The following is a 24,855-nucleotide window of genomic DNA, read 5'->3' as shown; positions in this document are numbered from 1 at the left end:
GCATTTACCATAGCACATACCCTACCCAATGTCTATCACCCAGCCACCCCATCCCTCCCACCCCCCACCACTCCAGCAACCCTCAGTTTGTTTCTTGAGATTAAGAATTCCTCATACCAGTGAGGTCATATGATACATGTCTTTCTCTGATTGACTTATTTCACTCAGCATAACACCCTCCAGTTCCATCCACGTCGTTGCAAATGGCAAGATCTCATTTCTTTTGATGGCTGCATAATATTCCATTGTGTATATATACCACTTCTTCTTTATCCATTTATCTGTTGATGGACATCTTGGCTCTTTCCACAGTTTGGCTATTGTGGACATTGCTGCTATAAACATTGGGGTGCACGTACCCCTTCGGATCCCTACATTTGTATCTTTGTGGTAAATACCCAGTAGTGCAATTGCAGGATCGTATGGTAGCTCTATTTTCAACTGTTTGAGGAACCTCCATACTGTTTCCCAGAGGGCTTGCACCAGCTTGCATTCCCACCAACAGTGTAGGAGGGTTCCCCTTTCTCCGCATCCCCGCCAACATCTGTCATTTCCTGACTTGTTAATTTTAGCCATTCTGACTGGTGTGAGGTGGTATCTCATTGAGGTTTTGATTTGGATTTCCCTGATGCCGAGTGATGTTGAGCACTTTTTCGTGTGTCTGTTGGCCATTTGGATGTCTTCTTTGGAAAAATGTCTGTTCGTGTCTTCTGCCCATTTCTTGATTGGATTATTTGTTCTTTGGGTGTTGAGTGTGATAAGTTCTTTATAGATTTTGGATACTAGCCCTTTATCTGATATGTCATTTGCAAATATTTTCTCCCATTGAGTTGAGGGTCCATTTCTGGGCTCTCGATTCTGTTCCATTGATCTATGTGTCTGTTTCTGTGCCAGTACCATACTCTCTTGATGATGACAGCTTTGTAATAGAACTGGAAGTCCGGAATTGTGATGCTGCCAGCTTTGCTTTTCTTTTTCAATATTCCTCTGGCTATTTGGGGTCTTTTCTGATTCCATACAAATTTTAGGATTATTTGTTCCATTTCTTTGAAAAAAGTGGATGGTATTTTGATGGGGATTGCATTGAATGTGTAGATTGCTCTAGGGAGCATTGACATCTTCACAATGTCGGTTCTCCCAATCCATGAGCATGGAACGTTTTTCCATTTCTTTGTGTCTTCTTCAATTTCCTTCATGAGTATTTTATAGTTTTCTGAGTACAGATCCTTTGCCTCTTTGGTTAAATTTATTCCTAGGTATCTTATGGCTTTGGATGCAGTTGTAAATGGGATCGACTCCTTGATTTGTCTCTCTTCTGTCTTGTTGTTGGTGTATAGGAATGCCACTGATTTCCGTGCATTGATTTTATATCCTGCTACTTTACTGAATTCCTGCATGAGTTCTAGCAGTTTTGGGGTGGAGTCTTTTGGGTTTTCCACATACAGTATCATATCATCTGCAAAGAATGAGAGTTTGACTTCCTCTTTGCTGATTTGGATGCCTTTGATTTCTTTTTGTTTTCTGATTGCTCTGGCTAGGACTTCTAATTCTATGTTGAAGAGCAGTGGTGATAGTGGACATCCCTGCCGCGTTCCTGACCTTAGGGGAAAAGCTCTCAGCTTTTCCCCATTGAGAATGATATTCGCTGTAGGTTTTTCATAGATGGCTTTTATGATATTGAGGTATGTACCCTCTATCCCTATACTCTGAAGAGTTTTGATCAAGAAAGGATGCTGTACTTTGTCAAATGCTTTCTATGCATCTATTGAGAGGATCATATGATTCTTGTTCTTTCTTTTGTTAATGTATTGTATCACGTTGATTGATTTGCGGATGTTGAACCAGCCTTGCAGCCCAGGGATAAATCCCACTTGGTTGTGGTGAATAATCCTTTTAATGTACTGTTGGATCATATTGGCTAGTATTTTGGTAAGAACTTTGCCTCCATTTTCATCAAGGATGATGTTCTGTAATTCTCCCTTTTGATGGGGTCTTTGGTTTTGGGATCAAGATAATGCTGGCCTCATAAAATGAGTTTGGAAGTTTTCCTTCCATTTCTATTTTTTGGAACAGTGTCAGGAGAATAGGCATTAATTCTTCTTTAAATGTCTGATAGAATTCCTCTGGGAAGCCATCTGACCCCGGGCTTTTGTTTTTTGGGAGATTTTTGATGACTGCTTCAATTTCCTTAGTGGCTATAGGTCTGTTCAGGTTTTCTATTTCTTCCTGGTTCAATTTTGGTAGTTGATACATCTCTAGGAATGCACCCATTTCTTCCAGGTTATCTAATTTGCTGGCATAGAGTTGCTCATAATATGTTCTTAGAATTGTTTGTATTTCTTTGGTGTTGGTTGTGATCTCCCCCCTTTCATTCATGATTTTGTTCATTTGGGTCATTTCTCTTTTCTTTTTGATAAGTCTGGCCAGGGGTTTATCAATCTTGTTAAATCTTTCAAAGAACCAGCTCCTAGTTTCGTTGATCTGTTCTACTGTTCTTTTGGTTTCTAGTTCATTGATTTCTGCTCTGATCTTTATTATTTCTCTTCTGCTGCTGGGTTTAGGCTGTATTTGCTGTTCTTTCTCCAGCTCCTTTAAGTGTAGGGTTAGGTTGTGTATTTGAGACCTTTCTTGTTTCTTGAGAAAGGCTTGTATTGCTATATACTTTCCTCTCAGGACTGCCTTTGCTGTATCCCAAAGATTTTGAACAGTTGTGTTTTCATTTTCATTGGTTTCCATGAATTTTTTTAATTCTTCTTTAATTTCCTGGTTGACCCATTCATTCTTTAGTAGGATGCTCTTTAGCTTTTAGTTCTTTCCGACTTTCCTCTTGTGATTGAGTTCTAGTTTCAAAGCATTGTGGTCTGAAAATATGCAGGGAATAATCCCAGTCTTTTGGTACCGGTTGAGACCTGATTTGTGACCTAGGATGTGATCCATTCTGGAGAATGTTCCATGGGCACTAGAGAAGAATGTGTATTCCATTTTTTTGGGATGGAATGCTCTGAATATGTCTGTGAAGTCTTTTGGTCCAGTGTGTCATTTAAAGTCTTTATTTCCTTGTTGATCTTTTGCTTAGATGATCTGTCCATTTCAGTCAGGGGGGTGTTAAAGTCCCCCACTATTATTGTATTGTTGTCAATGTGTTTCTTCACTTTTGTTATTAATTGCCTTATATAACTGGATGCTCCCATGTTAGGGGCATAGATATTTACAATTGTTAGATCTTCTTGTTGGATAGACCTTTTTAGTAGGATATAGTGTCCTTCCTCATCTTTTATTACAGTCTTTGGTTTAAAATCTAATTTGTCTGATATAAGGATTGCCACCCCAGCTTTCTTTCGGTGTCCATTAGCATGGTAAATGGTTTTCCACACCCTCACTTTCAATCTGGGGGTGTCTTTTGGTCTAAAATGAGTCTCTTGCAGACTGCATATCAATGGGTCCTGTTTTTTAATCCAATCTGATAGCCTGTGTCTTTTGATTTGGGGCATTGAGCCCACTTACATTCAGGGTAACTATTGAAAGGTATGAATTTAGTGCCATTGTATTGCCTGTAAGGTGACTGTGACTGTATATTGTCTGTCTTCCTTTCTGATCTCTGCTGCTTTTAGGCTCTCTTTTTGCTTAGAGGACCCCTTTCCATATTTCTTGTAGGGCTGGTTTCATGTTTGCAAATTCCTTTAGTTTTTGTTTGTCCTGGAAGCTTTTTCTCTCTCCTTCTATTTTCAATGACAGCCTCGCTGGATATAGTATTCTTGGCTGCATATTTTTCTCGTTTAGTGCTCTGAAGATATCATGCCAGTCCTTTCTGGCCTGCCAGTTCTCTATGGATAGGTCTGTTGCTAATCTAACATTTCTACCATTGTAGGTTACATATCTCTTCTCCCAAGCTGCTTTCAGGATTTTCTCTTTGTCTCTAAGACTCGTAAGTTTTACTATTAGATGTTGGGGTGTTTACCTATTATTATTGATTTTGAGAGGGGTTCTCTGTGCCTCCTGGATTTTGATGCTTGTTTCCTTCCTCACATTAGGGAAGTTCTCTGCTATTATTTGCTCCAATACACCTTCTGCCCCTCTCTCTCTTTCTTCTTCTTCTGGGATCCCAATTATTCCAATGTTGTTTGTCTTATGGTATCGGTTATCTCTCAAATTCTGCCCTCGTGATCCTGTACTTGTTTATCTCTCTTTTTCTCAGCCTCTTTATTTTCCATCATTTGGTCTTCTAGATCGCTGATTCTCTCTTCTGCCTCATTTATCCTAGCAGTTAGTGCCCCCATTTTTTATTGCATCTCATCAATAGCCTTTCTGATTTCGACTTGGTTAGATTTTAGTTCTTTTATTTCTCCAGAAAGGGTTTCTCTAATAATTTCCACCCTTTTTTCAAGCCCAGATTGAAGTCCTGAGTCTGAACTCTAGGTCCGACATCGCACTAATGTCCATATTGAGTAGGTCCCTGGCTGACGGTACTACCTCTTATTCTTTTTGCTGAGGTGATTTTTTTCGTCTTGTCATTTTGTCCAGAGGAGAATAGATGAATGAGAGAACGAAATGCTAACAGGTTAACAACGTCCCCAGCAAATATACTGTATACAAATCAGAAAAGACCTGAAACCAGGGGAAAAGAAAGGGAAAGAAAGAAAAAAGAAAGAGGAAAAAAAAAAAGAAAAAAAGATAAAAACAAAAACAGAACAAGACAAAAAAAGCAGAATATGATCAAAATGATCAGGCTAGTGCATAGATCAGTGCCACACACTAGATTTTGGGCGTATTTTGGTCTGTTAGAAAAAAGTGCCTCCTAAAATTTTAAAGGAAGAAAGACATATATGTACAAAATAAGGGTTGATACAATGAAGGGATGGAAGATGACTGTAAAGATGAAAATTATAAAAGATTTTATAAAAGGAATTGATAAGTTGTTTGAAAAAAGAAAGAAGATTTAAAAAAAAAAAAAGAAAAAGGGAGAGAATGTGATCAGGCAGGAGACCAGAACAAAGCCATACACTAGTGATTTAGGGTATATTTTGATCTGTTAGAAGAAACTGTATCTCAAAATTTTAAAGAGAACAACTTATATATATATGCCAAAGATAAGGGTAACTACTATGAAGGGATAAAATATGACTCTAAAAATGAAAAATAAAAATTTTTTTTAAAAAACGGATTGATAAGATGTTGGTTGAAAAAAGGGAAAAAAGAAAAATTAAAAAAAAACAGTTAAAAAATTAACTTTGATTAACTAATGAATCATGGTAAAAAAAAAAGCCATGAATTCTATGTGCAGTATTCCCCTAGCGCTGGAGTTCTCCCGTTCTCCTTGATCGGTAAACTTGGTCTTGGCTTGCTGGCTGTTCACGCTGATCTTCTGGGGGAGGGGCCTGTTGCCATGGTTCCCAAATGTCTTTGCCGGAGGCTGAATTGCCCCGCCCTTGTCGGTCCAGGCTAAGCAAGCTGCTCGGGTTTGCTCTCAGGAGCTTTTGTTCCCTGCAAGCTCTTTGTACAGCTTTGGAGGACCAGGGTGAAAATGGTGGCCTCCCAATCTCCACCCGGAGGAGCTGAGAACTCGGGGCCCCACTCCCCAGTGCGACCCCAGAGAAAAGCAGTCACTCCCGTCTCCCTGGTCTCCGGCCGCACTCCATGCTCACCTGGCCTGTGACCGAGCGTTTGTATCTCTGGCACCCGACCCCATGTGGAGTCTCCAAACCCAGCAGATCCCTGCAGTGTGTTCCCGCGCCGCTCCTTCCCGGGAAGGAAATGGGAATCTCCCCGGATCTGCCGCCTGTTGGGTCCCTGCTGGAGGAACAGTGGCCTGACTGGGCCGCGGATCACAGTTTATGGCAACCCCGAGCGGAGAGCCCGCGCCTCGGCTCCGTCTCTGCAGCCGGCTTCCCCGCTCCGATACCTGGGAGCTCTGCCGCACTCAGGCACCCCCCGTCTTTCTGTGACCCCAAGGGTCCTGAGACCACACTGTCCCAGGAGGATTCCACCCCACGCTTAGCCACTGGAGTGAAGTCCCTCAGCATAGCCGACTTCTAAAGGTTACGATTTTGTGCTCTGCGGCTCTATCACTTGCCAGAAGCGGCCGACGGAGGCCCCCTCCCCCGCTGTCTATCCTCCCAAATATCGCCTCAGATTCACTTCTCCGCACATCCTCCCTTCCAGTAAGTGGTCACTTCTCTGTTCAGAGAGTTGTTGCTACTCTCCTCTTCGATCTCTTGTTGAGTTCGTAGGTGTTCAGAATGGTTTGATCCCTATTCAGCTGAATTCCTGAGACCAGACAAAATCTAGGTCTCCTACTCCTCCCAGACTTATTTTTTATAATGTATTTTCTGCCAATAATAAAAGATGAGGAAGAGAAAATATTGATAGAAGAAACCATACTCCTTTTCCAAAGAAAGTATTCATTGTCTTCAGTTTCCTCACTTCTGTTTGTGAGGAGAAAGTGATAATTTATTCCCTCTTGTAAACATTTTTCATGTGCAAGTCTCCCAAATTTCCCTTTCGTAACCATGGTCCAGAGTGATGAATCTTTTGTCCTTACCTCCTTCCCCCACCTTGATTCCAAAGGACAAGAGCCACCTGAACAGATTTCTCAAGAAAAAAAAAAAAAAAGCAACGAAGTAAGAAGCTATCTCAGTAGGGGAACAGGGTACGTCCACAAGTCCTGCCTTTGGGGCTGCTCCTTAACACAGAAGGGAGGGATGAAGCTGGTGGGACCAGATGCCATGAATGATAAACAGCAAGCTTTGCAGGTAGGAGACCGAGAGGCTGCTGGGAGTTTCCTGCACTAAGGAACAGGCATGCATAGGGGATTTTTAAGTAGTTGGTTAACCTGTAAAGCTTTGAGTTATCTTTAGATACAGTACTGCTTCCCAGAACTAAACTCTGGGTTTCTTGGCTTTGTAAGCAATAAGTACATCCTCTGGTGGTTTTTTATTTCCAATATTTTATTATGAGCATTTTCAACCATGTAGGAAATTTGAACAGATTGAGACATGTACACCCCATATACCCACCACATAGACTATACAATCAGCAGTTTGCTATATTTGCTATACATTTATCCACCTTCCCGATCCATTCACCAACCCATCCCATTCTTTGGTGCACTTCAAAGTAAGTTGAGGACTCCAGTATACTACCCTCCTAAACACTTCATCACACTTATCATTAACCAGAGTTCAAGGTTTATTTACAATACTTTTTTCCTAGGTGAAATTTATATAAAGTGAATTGCATGAATTTTAAGTGCCATTCTGTGAGTTTTGACAAATGTACATGCCTGTAACAGGAAAACCCTATCAAGACATAGATCATTGTCATGGTTATTTCTTTCTAACATGAACTATAAGTAGTGTTATTTGTCTGTTGCATTCATTTATCCAACAAATATTTTCTAAGCGCCTATATGGTTTAGGTATTGTGCCAGGTGTTAAAGATAGAGAGGTAAAGGAGATGTAGCTCTCCACAGGAGCTGACAGTTTAAGAAAGAGATATTTGAATTAATTAGCTAATGAATTTATCTAAATAGCCACAGTTGCTGTGGAAATGTATTCACACAGAGGAGGGGTCAGCCAATACACCTGAGCTGGGTCAAGAAGGGCTTCACAGTGGACATTTTAAAAGATGAGAAGGAAGTCCCAGACATCAGGGATGAGAGCACTAAGCAGCCAGAAGTCCATAGCCCTTTATGGCATTTGACATGGCTGAGACATAGGAGGAGGAGATGCGAGTAAGGTTGGAAATGCTCCAAGGACAAGTCCAGGAGGACCTTGAATGTCCTGCTAAGGGGTTGAGCTATTATCCAGAAAAGATGGGAAGTTGAAAAGGAGCCTGCTAGACACCTGAGCCAAGGTGACCTGGGTAAAGTTCACTCCAGACTAACACGGAGGCTCTGGTGATAGAAAACATTTTGGAATTAGGTGTTAAATTACGGAAAATTCTAGTTCATAATCCAGGATGCTGGACCACAAGGGCCACGGAGGCTCCTGCTGGCCACCAGACAGAACAGAGCATATGTGCACTGTCAAATCCAGGCAAGGAGCCCTGGACAGAGCCTGACCTCCCGCTTCTCCTCCACTCACAGCATGAGAGCCTCAGAGACTAAAGAGAACTGGAGAAGACAAGCTGGGGAAACCTGGATTCTATATCTTCTAATGTAGCCAGTTACATTACAGTCACCTAATAATGATCATGGAACAACTTGTTTAGTGTTGTAAAGGATCCTTGCCAGACTCTGATCAGCAGATAAATCTAGTGGCTAAAACAGTTCAATCACTTTTGTTTGTGCTGAGAGAAAATGAAGTGATCACACAAACACAGATGTGTGTGCATGTGCCACAGTAAAAGCCAGAGTAAAAGCTGAGTCTCCTTGTGTGCTAATGTCCTTCTAAGAAGTATGAAATGATTCAAGGTAAAGTGCCAAATTCTCTCTCAAAAGAATGGGAAATAATTGTGCTGTTATATGACAAGTAGTGAATTAAGAGTAGACCATTAAATGAACAGCGTTAAAATGTACAACACTGCTGGTTTAAAACAAAACAAAATAGCTGGGGTCTCTCCATTTTAAACTCCTAATGGATTTAACTAGTGATAAAAGTTGAAGGTACAAACTGTGTAGTAAACAACATCAACAAAAACAAGGGCAGAGAAGTGGATGAAGAAAAGAAAGCAACTTAATGAGCAGCAAAAAGAAGAAATAATTTCAGAAGATAGCTTGTCTTAATTTCTTCCTGACTTTAAAAGAGCTAGAGTTTTATGTCAGCTAAAACAATCTTGTTTAAACTTCCAAGAAGTGCTACTATTGTGGACTGAATGTCTGTGTCCTCCCCCCCAAATTCATATGTTGATATCTAACCCTCAACATGAGAGTGTTTGGAGGTGGGGCCTCTGGGAGGTGATTAGATCATGAGGCTGGGGCCCTCATGAATGGGATTAGTGCCCTTATAAGAGGAGGCCAGAGAGCTAGCTCACTCTTTCCACCATGTGAGAATACAACAAGAAGTCAGTCATCTGCAACCCAGAAGAGGGCCCTCACTGGAACCTGACCATGCTGGCATCCTGATCTAAGACTTCCAGCCTCCAGAACTGCGAGGAAATAAATTTTGGTTGTCTATAAGCTACTCGGTCTGTGGGACTTTGTTACAGCAGCCCAAGCTAAGACCATGACCAAAAAGAGTAAAAGTGCTGAGTTGTAGGACTTAATATCCTGCACAGTGGAAAGCTTTCCTATGGGAAGTTCTCTTCTTTCTCTCTCTCTTTTAATTTTGAGACTCTCACTGAGTCATGACCTGAGTAACAACAACTCCCTAGATACTTGAAGAAATCTGAAAAGTTGCCTCATGTTTACATCTCATTAAGTCAGAGACCAATCTTCATCAAAAGCAAACATCCTAACACTGACCACACTTCTTTTTCTATTTTTAGATAAGTTGAAGAATTTTAATTTGCTTAAGCATGTTTATTGGCCCAGGTACAGGACTTGGCCCCTCTCTCTGATCCTCTTGCCTCTGTGTTGACTTCTTCCTTTGGCTGGCCTCTTCAGGTAAAGGCTACAGCATCTCCAGCTCACATTCTGGGGACTGACAAAGTGCTTTTTGTCCCAAATCATTCAAAATTAAAAGGTCCCATAACTGAGTCCCATTAGAGCAGCTTGGCTGGCTCGCTGGCCCTTGAATGAAATATGCCAGTTTCCCCAGGACTGGGTCATATCACAGCCCTGTAGTTAGAGAATGAGACTGAACACATGGCTTGAGTGTTGGGGGAAAGTTTCCCCCAGGACAGTGGAAAGGTTATTACTAAGATGGGAGGAATGGACTGGAGGCCAGCAGATATAAGAGATGTCACCAGGCTCTTCTGAAGACTCAAGGCTTGAAACACTAGTAAAAGCAGAACCCAAGAATCAAGGAGACAGCACACCTGCATCCCCATTGGTCAAAGTGGAGAAGGAGAGTGTGGGTCACCGGGCCTCTGCACTGAGAACCACTGCTCTGCACCTGCTTCTCCCCACCATTTACCTCCCAGCCCCATCATTTATACAAAGTGACCGAAAGCCTCTTTGCTGGTCTCAGAAGACATAATAAACCATTATGCTCAGAAAGACATAATAACCAGATGTGCACACAGTGTCTGGAGTCTGGCCTTAACTTGTCTTTAGTCTTTCCCCAGAACTATTCTTCCATAAATTCACATGCTAGTTACACCACCATGCACTCTTCTCATAACTTTACCAGATATTCCAGTCACTCAAACACCAGCCCTGGAAAGTCCTCTGGCCATGAGTCCAGGAATTCCTATTCTTTCTAACAGTAATTCTGCAGGATTAATAGGTATTGTGCCTAACAGAAATTCTGTGGGCAAAAACAGTATGGCAAACACCTATTAAACAATGTTAAAAAGATTTATTTCATGCAAGACTCCTCACAGGCTTGGGAAGTAACTTCTCCCACATTTCTTTAAGCAGGGAATTTTGTTTCAGAAAACGTCTAGAAGCCATTGTTTCTACAGAACACATTTTAAGAAAAGCTGACCTTGCCTAGCCCTTTTACTATCTAGATGAAGAAACCAGTTCTCACAGAGTTTTAATGATCTGCCCAACCTGCAGCTGGTCAGTGTCAGGGCCAGGACCACAAGATCCATCTCTCAATTGCAAGTGCCAAACCTTGTCCTTTACACAGCATCCTCACCAGTGGCACCTCAGGCTTCCAGGGTTATTCATTCCCAATGAGAAAGATGAGGGTCTGCCCTGTGGCTGGAGGCAAAGGTGGAAACCCCAAGTGAACTTCATTCTAAGGTAGGGGTGGTAGGCTGAGCACCTCCGCTTTCTCACCAACACCTCAGGACTGAGGCAGCAGTAAAATCAGTTAGGAAACAAGACAACAGCTTAATCAAGTGTTTGTATAGGGCTTGGTATATACTAAGCTCTTAAAGTTATTGCTACTGAGAGCCAGGACCATGGACAACATTAAATATGGTCTTACGTTGGGGTCCACAGAGGCAGGCACTCAAAAACATTTGAATGCTGGTAGTTTATTTGGGCAGTGGTTCCAGGAAACAGATAGGTAAGGATGTGGAGAATAAGATAGGGAGGGGAAAGAAGCCAGTACAGGATGTGCTCATGTAAAGGCTACCAGAGTGGTCCACTGGGGCTGAATTGAGCAGGGTCATGTGTGGAAGCAAGATACAATGCACCTCAAAGATATTCTGCCCAACAGGCAAGGTACTGGGGTATCTATCACCAACACAGAGCAAATGTCAGCCTGGCCATCATCCAGGAGTATGAAATGTTCGGGAATAGCTTTTAATATCAACCTTGACAGAGAGAAATAATAATAATTTGGAAGGAATGCTTGTTGTAAAATTGAATTCTACACAGTGAAATTTTGATAATTTTATTAATTTGTCAGACAGCCAGGCAGAGTCTGTGAAAAGCCTGGATTCTGGAATGTGTTTAAAGGAGTTTAATTGTAGTGCTTTCTGAGTTCCTGTACCCAGTACCCATTAAAAACTTGGCTCTAAGGAGATACCATTTATAAGTCATGCCCTGCCTCAACCCCTAAGTTTGTTAAAAGTACTTTGAAAGAAAAATTAATTTTTTTAGTCCTTGGTTTGAAATAGTTACTAATTATAGAAAGGGTTCCTTAGCTTACGAGTAAAAGCTTGCAATTTTCAGGAAATAAAATTCTATGTTTTTTATCCAGCAAGTATCCCATATCTGTGCCATGGCCATCCTAAACCCAGTTTGAATGAGGGAGAAGTTTTGTGGGGGAAGGACCTGTGTTGAAGCTCAGTCATATGAGGGTTGACAGGCCTTAGGTGCTTGATGGCTGATGGTGGAGTACATTAGTTCCTTGCTATGTGGAAGTCTCCATAGGGCTACATGCAACATGGCAACTTGCTCTTCCCACAGTGAGAGCTCTGAGAGAGCAGGAGAGACTTAGTAGCTACAAGTCAGTGTTTTTGTAAACTAACCTCAAAAGTGATACCCATCATGTCTGCAGGATTGTATTGGTTAGAAGTGAGTCACTAGGTCCAGCTCACACTCAAGAAAGGATTGTAGAAGGGCAAAAATACCAAGACATGAGGTCATGAAGGGCTATCTGCCACAGTCTGCCCTCTGGTCCCCAGTCATTCGTGACTCTCCACATGCAAAATGCACACTTTTTTCTCCCCCACGGAAGCTCTAGGTTATTCTCAGTCACAATATTTTTGTAACTGCTCCTTAATTCAATTGGTTGTTTGGCAAGAAAATCATACACTTGAACCTTGAGCCAGCTCCACCATGGGCAGGGTTTTGGAGGTTTTTGGACTGAAAATTCATGGACTCCCTTGGGAAACTGGTGGAAGGCACATTCCATCAGTGTAATATGTGGGACTGAGACCAGGTCCTGGAATTTAACTGGCATGGTCAGATGGGGTTGGGGAAGGAGTTATCTGAATTCCCTCCCCGAGCAGGGGCCATGAGGGACACTTTCAGAACCAGGCCTCCTGGGGCAGTGGATAGAAGAGCTGGACAAAAGACTTGAAGACATGAATGGTTTGGGCCTATGCAGTGTTCATCGGGAATATGAGTCATAATGTCCATTTTCTAGGTTGAGAGAGAGAGAGAGATTATATAATTTAGGGGTAAACAGCTTAGATTTGGGAGTCAAACCATCTGAATGGCATCCCACCATTGACTCTACAGTGTGATCTTGAGCAAGAAGCTTAACCTCATAGGGGTATTGTGAGGGCTAAATGAATAATGGCTATAAAGTGTTCAGCACAATGCCTGGCACAGGATAAGGGATAAACCATACTAGTCATTGTCATTTTCACAAATTCTCTTTGAGACTTTAGGTAGGGCCCTGACTTTACTCTTCATTCACATGCTGCAATTATTTATTAGGGAAGCTGCCAGATGACAGTGCTGGTTCTGTGGCTGGGGGACTCAAACTTCTAGCCCCCTGAAGGACCTGCCATGCCTGGAGGACCACCAGAAAATCTCCTGTTTGTCCCAGGTGGTCTGTACATCTGCTGCCAGGCAGCTGGAGCCAAAACTCTGATTGGAGTATAATAATCATGCAGTTACTGTCATGGGAAATGAGAAAGAGGCAGGTTCTGTGACTAATCCAAACCACACTCCACAGAGATCTCCCATATGCAGCCAGCCCCCAAATACAAGGCCTAGGCCTGAATTTTCTCTATAATCCAGCACTAAGCACAAAAGGCATAATGAGCATTGGTTGGGATAAGTCCCCTCTTCTTTCCTACTATCTCAGTCCCCACATAGTTAACAACTGCCATTTACTAAATGCCATGCACTGTGCAAATTCTTTCAAGGCCCATTACACTCTATCAATTCCCCAGCCAGTCCTTCATTATAAGGATGTGGAAAATATGTGGCAGCAAACAGCCTATCTGACAATAAAGGCCACGCACATGTCCTAACCAAACTGCCTTGAGCACATGTGAAAATGCAAGATGGAAGGAAGTTTCTTTCATCCACCACCCTCACTGGAGTTGGAGAGGGACATCCTGTTTTGCTGGCCCCAGATGTGCTCAGGATAAGGAAGCCGCTGCCCCCTGCCTGCCCCCACCAGACATCTTGCAGAAACTACTGGAAAACCCACCGTAGGCTTTGAGCTCTAGGCCTACCTCCCCCTTGTATCATCAGAAAAAAAAAAAAAGGGCAGTTCAGATGGGCTGATAACAGCATGAGAGCCAATTATGTGCATCTCTTCCTAACTCCTCATTAGTGGTTTGAAATTAACCATGGTGGGAATATTTACACCTTGGAAATTGGTAAACACTACAAATCAGGACTTTTTCTTTTTTCCTGGAGAGCTGGTTCTTAAACATTTACCAGCACACCACTGTTCAGGGTGATGAGATATAAAATCTTACCAGCCTGAGACAATGTTCTCATCAATATGCAAACATTTTACACTGCTATGAAAACTAGGAACATGTCAGTTGGAGTCATATGCTACCTTTGGGAGACTAAACCTTTCAATTGCCTTGCTTTAAGTATTACAGCTGTCATCCTAGAATTTTTCATTTACCAATATAACCCTTAATCCACCTATAAAATATGATTCACATAATGAATCCAGGTATTTCACCCAGTGCTAAAATCCAAAAGCAATTAGGCTTTTTGTTTATTTCATGTGGGAGTTAGACTAAAAGCTAAATGAACATACAAAAAAAGAGCCAGGCATTGGTCCAAATGTCTGAATGATGTACTAATTAAATGTGTATGACAACACTGCTATCTTTATACATACATTTTATTACAGGTTGGGGAATCAGCCAGGCCTCCCAAGACAGCCTCCAAGAGAGCACTTCTTTAAAACTAGAGGAGCGGTACAGGGTAAGGTTTTGTAAGGCAGATTTAGCTACACATTCAGAAAGAACAGGTAAGACTTTGAGATTTGAAAAAGCTCAATTTTTCTCCTTTCTGTGTTATAATATGATCTTAATCAGGAGTAAGAGTTAAAAAGTCTGCTTATTCATATATTCACTAAATAAATATGATGAAGCTTGGGATCAATGCTGGGTATAATACAAAATTAACAACACCTGATCCAGGCTCCATAAAATTCCTCAGATAGCCCCAGTCTGGCAGAGAAGTGTATATTTATGAGAATGAGGTCCCTAAATGTAACCTAGGACTCACAGGTTTCTTGTGGGTCCTGCGAGGGATTGTTAATGCTACCTGGGGTAGAAGGGGGGCAGTTTACTGAAAGGCTCCCCACCAGAAAGTGGATTGGAGTGTATTTCTTTATAGATTCTTTCTCCTCCTTCATATGCTCCCACGAAAACTTAATGAAATATGTATTGTTGAAGTAGTTTGTTTCCAAAACTCATGCTGCTGTTTTTGTTTTTGTTTTTGTTTTTTTACAAGGAAAACCTAGAAAGAGTAGTAACCACAATAATGGTTATTATACATGGAGGCTTTCCAGGGGCTAGAAACTGCTCCAAGAACTTCCCTAGATACAATTTATTTACATTTAATCTTCACAACAATACTGGGATGAGTACAGCTGAGCAAAGCAAAGCTTAGTGAGTGATGGAGGTAGCCTTTGAATCCAGAGGGCTAGTGCTCCCCATCATCATTGTCTCTTAAGAATTACACAGCCAAGTGCAAGGGTGCCAACACAGATCTCACCCTACTTATCATAAGATCATCTCTGTATGTTTCTATTCTTTAAAGACATTGTCTGGTACAGCAATAAATAAATTATGAAATGAGCTTTGGAGTCCACCTTGAGTCCTCCTCCTGGAGGCTATGGCATAGAAACAAATTGCCTCTTCAGTCTCATCTGCCACTACTGTCCATCCCCATGGAGGACTCATATGTTACCTAGACCTGTCTCCATGCTAATCTGTTGCCTCTGACAGATAGCACTGCTCTCACCCACTGGTGTTCTGTAACTCTGCTGTTTCCTCAAAATACCCACTTGGTGGCTTCTCTAGCCATCACAATTTTCTTGCCCCAATTCCCTCCAAAGAGGGACACAGGCTTCTCCACTGCTCTCATAAGAAGCAACCCTGGGACTCTCTAGGACAAATCTGCCTCAGGGGTCCTGACTAGTTCTTGAACATCAAGTACTAGAACAGGCATCCATAGTAATCTCCAGCCCTCCTCACCTGAGTCCAGTGCCCCCCTCTCCTATCCTCAAGAGAGACGAAGAGTCCCCTTTTCCAATCCAAGCCCATGAGGAGCTCCCAGGGAGGAACATTTATTCCCTTAAAGGGAAACCCCACACATGGCCCAGACACAAGGGGTAGCATGGTTCACAGAGTGTGAGCCAGTCAAGCTTAAATAGCATCATGTATGGGACCCAATAGAACAGTCCAAAACGTATCTACATTTAGAGAGGAGAAAAAAGCATTTCTTTAAAGGTTCAAGAGCATGTTCCCATGCACATTTTATCCAATTTGCATTAATAATTAGGACACCTAACATCTCAGATGGAAGCAACTATAATCAGATTTTTGGAGAATTCATAGTTTCTCTACACAACAATGGGTACTCCAGGTCAAGTCACTGAAAGCAAATTTGAAAATCTGTGTTGGCAGAACTGGCAGGACCTAAGAGGCTGTTGGGAGCCATGAACCAGTGTCTTCAGCCTGTCATCTGTCCTCAGCTTTCCATCACTGTGCCCTATCTTCCCACACCCACCCCCACCTTACCCTTCACCTGTCCTGCAGCCTCCACTCCTCCAGGATCAGTAGCCCATGCTGGGCTGGGCACCAACTCAGCCCTGCCAACTTTCTCCTGTAGAAGAGCCCCTTCTTCTTCCCCAACTGTCTCCAGCTGGGGCAGACACAAATGGAGGGAACATTTCTTAGAACACTGTTAGGAAGACAAAGAAAACCTGTAAGTTAACACTTCACAGAATTTTTCCAAAGTTATTAAAACCATTTCAAATTGCTGCAAACTTCACAGTAAAAAGTCCTTATAAATCAGTACATTTGTCATTTGGTAAATTCAGTGAATTGGTCATTTGAGGAAATTTGCAAAACAATCTATAAATAATAAAATGTCAATAGTAAGACAACATATATTAGAATAATACAAAAAATAAAAAGTATAACCTAAGAAAATTTTATATGAAATGCATAGGGGTGCCTGAGTGGCTTAGTCAGTTGAGTGTCCAACTCTTGATTTCGGCTCAGGTCATGATATCGGTGTTGTGAGATGAAGCCCCGGCCTGGGCTCTACACTCAGAGGGGAGTCTGCTTGAGGATTTCTCTCCCTCTCCCTCTGCCCCCACCCCATGTTCATGCTCACTCTCTCTCTCTCTCAATTAATAAAGTAAATTTAAAAAAAAGAAAAGCATAAATTTTAGTTATATTCAGAAAAAGTATATATCCACTTATTCAATAATATTACTGGGTATGTTTTATGAGCCAGGCCTTATTCTAGGAACTTGGGACATATCAGTGAACAAAACATTCTTGCCTTCATAGGATAATAAACATAATAAATGCTATGGTGTGTCAGAAGAAAATGAGTGCAATGGGAAAATAAGGAAATGTATAGGGTAAGGGAATCAAATGCAGAAGGGGAAAAGGCAGTTGGATGGACAATTCAGGAAAACTATATTAACTGAATATATTCAGGAAAACATCAAAAATATTCATAAACTGTATTCAACAAAATTCACATTCATGAAATATATTTAAGAAAAATAATTTTCAAAATAAGTTTAAAAGGCAAATCTGTAAATTTAGCAAATTCAGCAAATTGACTCACTTCCTTGCATTTGTATAATAAAAAGACCCATTCTAGAGACTTTTTCTGAATGAACAGTCTACCCCAAGAATGAAGTGATGACTCTTAGGACAAAATTGCTAGCAACTTCTAACATTATTTTTCTTCTGCCCCACCAGCAGCCAACTTCACCCATTCAACAGCAGTGAGCATTCGAAGGCACTGTAGAAAAAACATAGCTGCCACAGTTCCAAGGAGGATGCTCAGGAAGAGCTGGGGTAGTCCTCAGTGTGGGCAAGCAGACTAAAATAAGCAGAGAGGAGAGGCAGCAGCTGGGGAGCTCTTTCAGAGATAAGACTACAGCCTATACTTCCTTATACAGGTCCTAGCACACAGTAGTTGCTCGATATAAGTTTGTTGAATAATGATGGTAACATTCTGCCTTGTGTCAAACAGGTGCTGAGGGGTATTTGCCAGGGATGACAAGGTATTCCATGCAAGGAAGGAGGGAATGGGCATGGTCTACGTAGGGCACAGGGAGAACACTGGCCTGGCTATTGTGGGAGCAAGTGTGTTGAATGGTTGGGGATAATATTTGGGCAGGTGAGCCTGATACTACCAGCTAGAAACCAGACATGGAACAAGAGAAAGAGAGAGAAGTGGTTCTTCGTCTGGGGGCTGCAGGATTTATCAAATTCTGATGTGCACACAGATCGCTTGAAGAATTATATCGAAATGCAGATTTTGATGTAGCAGATCTAGGTTGAGGCCTGAGATTGTGCATTTCTAAAAAGCTCTCTGATGCTGCTGGATCACACTTTGAGTAGCAAGTCCTAGATAGTCCACACAGACTTCGAAAGTCTGTGAACTCCCTAAAATCACCTGCAAAATGCTGTATTCTGTATACAAGTGCATTTTTCTGTAGAGAAGCCACAGTTTTCAGTAGATTCCCAAAGGGGCCTATTATGGGTTGACTTGTATCCCCCCAAAAAAAGATACATTGTAGTCCTAATCCCCGGTGCCTATGAATGTGACCTTCTTTGGATATAGGGTCTTTGCAGGTGTAATTAGGTTAAGATGAGATCACTTGAGTAGGCCCTAATCCAGTGTGACTGATGTCTTTGTTAGAAGAGACACAGGGAGGATGCTGTGTGACAAGTAGGCACTGACACAAGCCAAGGAACTCCAAGGATCCCCAGCAAATCACCAGAAGCTAGGAGGAGGCAAGGAAGAACTGTCCCTTACGAGTTTCAGAAGAAGTGTGGCTCTACTGACATCTTAATCTTGGACTTCTAACCTCCAGAAGTATAAGATTCCTGTTGTTTTGACTCACCTAATTATTTGTGGTACTTTGTTACAGCAACCCTGGGAAACTAAAACAGGATCTAAGACAAACACACACACACACACACACACACACACACACACACACACACACACACACACACACGCATCCAGAGTTAAGAATTATCATACAGAGACAAGGATCATTCATGATTTTGAGACTGAAGCTGGCAGCCATAACTGGCGACTTGCAACTGCTATCCCTCCCACCTACATTGGCTTCCTTTCTTAAACCCTAAAAATGTCTTCTTCCCCAATCAGATCCCTTTCTCTGGGATCTCCAGCTTTTCCTTCTCCTTAAGCCTAAAGGAAGATACACATTCTTTCTGGACTTCTACTCCCAAAGAGCCTGCTATTTTCTTCATCACCTAAAAGGTGGAGAAACTGAAGCTTATGGCTTTTCTTCCTGCCCCAGGTTTTGTCTTCACCTTGGTTCACACAATCTGGTTCCCCTTCTTTATTCTTGTCTTTCCTTGGCTGTGAGGAGAGAGGCAGCCTTCCCTCTGCAGATAAGTAGATTTAAAACCTTGAGGTATTCTGCCCCATGCCTTACCTGGACTCCCAGATTCTCTGAAATGAAGACCAAGACTCAGATAACAAGCTGTGTTTCTAGGAATTGCCTCTGCCTCCAAGCACCTTCTGTCCTCCACTGGTATCTGTTTCCCACCTCCGGAATTATGATGGCCACCGCCACCATCACACTTCTCATCTTTTGCTGAGAGGGAAGAATAAAAAGAAGGAGAACAAGCATTTACTGAATATACAGTACATGGTTTCACATACATTTTCCCTGTTAACTCTCATGTACACAAGGTGAGAATTAGTACATTATGCCATTGATCTCGTCTTCCACCCTAGGATACCAAGTCACAGCACTCACAAAGAACAGAACCAAGATTCCAATCCAGCTCTGTCTGCTCCAAAGCCCACTCTCTCCCCACCACTCTAAGCTGCCTGACTGAGGCTGAGCTAAATAGTTAAATCAGGGAAAAATATAAAACGAGTCAGGCTCAATTCTGTTGTTCCAAGATGTTGTCTTTAAAACAAATATATTTTGGTGTCATGTAAATACAAGCACCATCTGTCGTGTGCGTGCTATATGTCTGATCCACTTATTCTATCTGATGCAGAAATAACCACCATCAGCTATCAACAGACAAAACAACCAGAGCAGCAGTTTTCCATTGGTTGTTAGGAACACAGGCATAGCTTTAGCTTTTCCACAATAATCCCCAACTCTGAATTTGCCACACCCCAGGGTATTTCCAGTCACTGTAAAGGATTTTGAAAAATTCTTTTAAAATTCTCAAAACTAAATAAGTGTCAATGTACTTTAAGAAATAAAGAGGCTCTGCACCATACTTTTCAGAAGACAGGAGGAGGCTGCATGGGGAAGGCCAGCAACGGTGAGAGTTGTCATAATGACTACAAGGAGGAGGGTGGGTCTGTTTCTGTTTCTTCACTTAGGTGGCCCTCTCCCCCAAGAAACAGATTAATATGTTATTCTTGCTTATAAATAGGCATAAAGACCTTGATGTTGATGTGAGAATATATAAGAAAAAAAAGAATAACCCTGAAAGCCTACAAAGATTTCTGGGGGAAAGGTAGAACATGAAGCTAATTTTGTTTGGAGAAAGGAAAGCTAAAAAGCAAGACTGTCATATGCAGGAGTGACAAATAAGCAGCACTTACTCTACCACTTCTGCTTCTCTTACCGGTGCCAGACACCACTCAACAATCACAGAACTTTAGTGCTGAGCTAGAACTGAGCCTCAGAATCCTTCTCAACACAACTCACTAGGGAAGCACATGAAATCTATTGGCCATATCCCTGAAATAGAGCAGGCTACTGATCAGCATACTGATATATACTGTTACAGCATGAAGGGCAAACAGGACAGTAGAGCAAGTACCCAGACCCTATCTCTCTTCCCCTCCTTTTCCTTGTCTTTCATCTTCTTAATTTCTCTGTCACTTCTAGACAAACCTATCCTTTTCAAATTGTTCTAAACTTGTGTTCATTTTTATCACTGGGCATCCACCTACCTACCCTTTCTCTCATAGGTATGCAACAACTAAAGTGACATAAGAAATGGCCTCAGCCTAGGAGTCTAAGGAACTCACTTTGAATCCACCACATTCTGGCTCTCTGCCCCTGGGTGAGTCCACTGCCTCATGTTTAAAAAGAAGATGTTTGCAGCAATTTCTTCACATGGTTATTATTAATACCAAATGAAACATAAAAGACCTCACACATACCCAGAATGAATAAACATTCAATAAGTGTTAGTTTAATCTGAGGAAACAATAGGTGAAGATATTTCAAAACAAACTCCACCAGAGTTTTAAAAAGTATTCTGACCTACCATGTTACTGATATTGAACACTTTCTCTTGAAATCAGCTGGGGCCTCCCTATCCCTTGAGATTTAGGCAAAATTAACATGAGCTTTACTTTGCAGAGCCATAGCCTTTGGAAACCCAAAGCCTTTCCCACAGTCTCCATGGATTCCAGGGGCTCAGGCTCATGTTCTCAGGACCTCCTTTCCCTCCTGGTCTCCTATGACCTCACACATAGACTCTGCTCAAAATCTCTTCAGCCAAGAAACAAGCTTAGCTCATCTGCCAAAAAAAAAAAAAAAAAGTGTGTGTGTGTGTGTGTGTGTGTGTGTGTGTGTGTGTGTGTTCCAAAAAAAAGGTTTTGGGAGCAGAAGAGACCTTGTCTCTTCCAGGTTGTCACTGATACTGGCTGCAGTCCCCAGGAATATGGTTATCCATTTCCAGCCTCTGTGTGCTAAGGGCCATCATACTACACATCCTAGAGTACAGGACATAAAGCAACCTCCCACCAAGAGTCTCTCAGATGCCATCCACATTTCATCTACAATGCATGTTCACACATTTTAAGCCATGACAGCCTGTGGGAGTACAGACTGCCCCAATGTGGCAGTTCAGCCAGCCTGAAATTCTTAGATTTCTTTTAGATTTCTTATATGTAGACTGAGAAAGTTGGAGCCACCATCTTCCCCACCCTCACCTACCTGCAACCTGCAGATATCCTGAACCTCCTTGAAAGCCACTCCTCTTGAGATGAAAGTGTTGTATTCCCACCCATCCACCCCATGACCTCCTAAATATTGGTTCCACATACTCTTCTTGACCTATCCCACTCCCCTATCAAGAAATGAAGACTTTCCTCTCCTTGAAATTAGACAAGCCATTATGACCATCTCAACAATAGAATACCCAACAGAAGTCACATCACATGACTTCTAAGATAAGGTCATAGTAGACAATATGGTGCCTTTATGGCTCTCTCTATCCAGAATTCTCACTCTTGGAATCCAGCCACCATGTTGTAAAGAAGCTCAGGCTACTTAGAGAGGCTATGTGTAGGTGTTGTGGCAAACAGACCAAGCTAAAATCCTAGTCAACAGCCAGCATCAGCAGCCAGACATAGGAGTGAGCGAGCCTTCAGATGGTCTGAGCCCATCTCTTCATGCTGCCCCAACGAAGTAGAGAAGAAAAGAACTATTCCTGCCAAACCCTGTCCCAGTTGCAGATTCATGAGCAAAATAAATTTTGTCCTTGGTTTAAGCCACTTAGTTTTAGAGTGGTTTATTTTGCAACATTAGATAACCAGACCAAGTATGCCTATCAATTATATAAATGTTGACACTCCATACTTCAGTACTAATTGGTTAGTCACTGGCCATTCTTGGGAGTTAGGAGTCAGCACTCTGGTGTCAGAACATGTCCCAGCCCCAGAAATACAAGAGCCGGAACCTCCACTCTCCAATCTATGCTGGCTGGGATCAACCCTTAAAAGCCAGATAATAGTGGTTCCAATGTCCTCCCTAAGATTTTCATGAAGTTCCATACAACCTTCTTTTTCATAGTCTTTCCTGAATCTATGCTTCTGTTTTTGCTGAATTAGTTCCATCAGTGGGTCATTTCTTTGAAGTTAATGGAAGTTAACCTCTTTCTCTGATGTTTACAAAAAAAGTCCCATAAGTCTTGATCTGTGAATCAGACATTACTGGGTGTTTGGACAAACTAAGGTGATTTGTAGAGCAGAACTAGAAATTAAATTTTAGACAGCCTAATTTCTTTCAGGCACCCATCCTGGCCACCTCAGGCCATATAGAGACCTAAATCTCTCCAGATTCAGATCTCTCTCTCTCCACTTTCACCTTTTAACATATTTCACTCCTCACTGCCTTCCACCAGGAACTCCATGTCCAAAACATGTTACTTTTCTTTCTACTGGGTAGGTCAGTAGCTCTCAAACTTGACCATGTATCAGAATCAACCAGAGAGCTTGTAAAACACAAATTTCTGGACCTTATCTCAGAATTGCTGATTTGGTACATATGGGATAGGACCTGAGAGGTTTTATTTATAACAAGTCCTCAAATGATACCGATGCTGCTAGTCTGGGGACCACACTTTGAGAAATACTGATATACTTCCCTCCAGCCCTACCAGGTCTAGCTCAGGTTTACCTTTGTTCATCAGCTGATCAGAAAGGAGCATACAAATAGCTGCCCCCCCTCAAAAAGATGCTTGAAAGTATCCAGAAATCAATTCTGCTGTAGACATCAGTTATGGTTTTAATTAGAGTAATTTTCCCCTCCAGTTTGTTTGAGAAGCAATATAAGTTAGTCACATTGGTTTAGAGCTGGCTCTACCAGTCCCTAGTTGTGTAACCTTGGCCATGTTATTTAATGTCTCTGAGCCTGATTTCCTCATATGTAAAACTATGGATGATAATGCTTACTGCTTAGAGTTGTACAAGTACTAACAAAGTTAATGCATATAAATGCATATTAAAAATAATCCCTACATGTTAGTTATTTCCTATTTGTTCCACAAACCTTGACCAAGCCCCTGAAGTATTTCAGGCACCCCGCTGGGCACTGGAATAAGAGATGAAGCCATATAAAAGGAGACGGGAAGGACAGTAAACAAACACAGGTTGTCAGGTTTATGCTATAGATGAGCTCTTGAAGCCCTCTCATAATTCGAGATAATTCCTCTTAGAAATAAAAGTTAAATGGGGAATGCATTCTAGGGGCACATAATTCTACAAACATTGTAGAATAATGTGTTCTAATGCAGCTTTTTATTTTCTTAGCATTAGCTCTAATATTTTGCAGAGGGCTTGTTCTTGCATTAATAGCACATCATGGCAGTTGTGAGGCCTCCTCATAGTATTTTATCACTTCTAAATTCTATTCCAAAGTTATTGATCTTTCTGGTGTGTTTTTCATCACTTGTACAAACATCACCTAATGAATGCTTAGATGACTTTGCTAAATTATAACAGCTGAATGTTAAAATAACAGGACAATTGTCACCAAAAATTACTCACAGAAGTTCAAGTGCTTGAAAACAACAGAAGGGCCACAAAATGCAGATGCCAGAGATCAGCTACAGTGGTGCCGCCATATGGCAGCAACAAAAACACATTTTCCACTTCCTGGGTCCTCCAAGTTCATAATGAATACTTTGTTTTTTGTTTGTTTTGTTTCTATGTGACAATTATTTTAAATTTTTTTAATTTTAATTCCAGTATAGTTAACATACAGTGTTATATTAGTGTCAGGTGTACAATATAGTATTTCAACAATTTTATACATTACTCAGTGTTCAAAATAAGTGTATTTATAATCCCCTTCACCTGTTTAACCCATCCCCCTAATCATCTCCCCTCTTTAACCATCAGTTTGTTCTCTATAGTTAAGAGTCTGTTTCTTAGTTTGTCTCTTTTTTCTTTTGTTCATTTGTTTTGTTCCATAAATTCCACATATGAGTGAAGTCATATAGCATTTGTCTTTCTCTGACTGACTTATTTTGCTTCCCATTATACTCTCTAGCTCCATCCATGTTGTAAATGGCAAGATTTCATTCTTTTCTAAGGCTGCATAATATTCCTGTGTGTGTGTGTGTGTGTGTGTGTGTGTGTGTGTGTGTGTGTGTGTGTACCACTTCTTCCTTATCCATTCATCTATCAATGGACACTTGGGCAGCTATCTGGCTATTGCAGATAATGCTGCAAATGCTGTAAATAATGGTGCAATAAACATAGGGGTGCATACATCCTTTTGAATTAGTGTTTTGGATTCTTTGGGTAAATATCCAGTAGGGCAATTACTGGATCATATGGTAATTCTATTTTTAACTTTTTATGGAAACTTCCACAGTGGCTACAACAGTATGCATTCTCACCAGCAGTGCACAAGGGATACATTTTCTTCACATCCTCACCAACACTTGTTGCTTCTTGTATTTTTTATTTTAGCCATTCTGACA

This window comes from Zalophus californianus, chromosome 1, assembly GCF_009762305.2.
Source record: "Zalophus californianus isolate mZalCal1 chromosome 1, mZalCal1.pri.v2, whole genome shotgun sequence".
Classification (NCBI taxonomy): Eukaryota; Metazoa; Chordata; class Mammalia; order Carnivora; family Otariidae; genus Zalophus; species Zalophus californianus.
Note: the sequence above shows the minus strand (reverse complement) of the source record.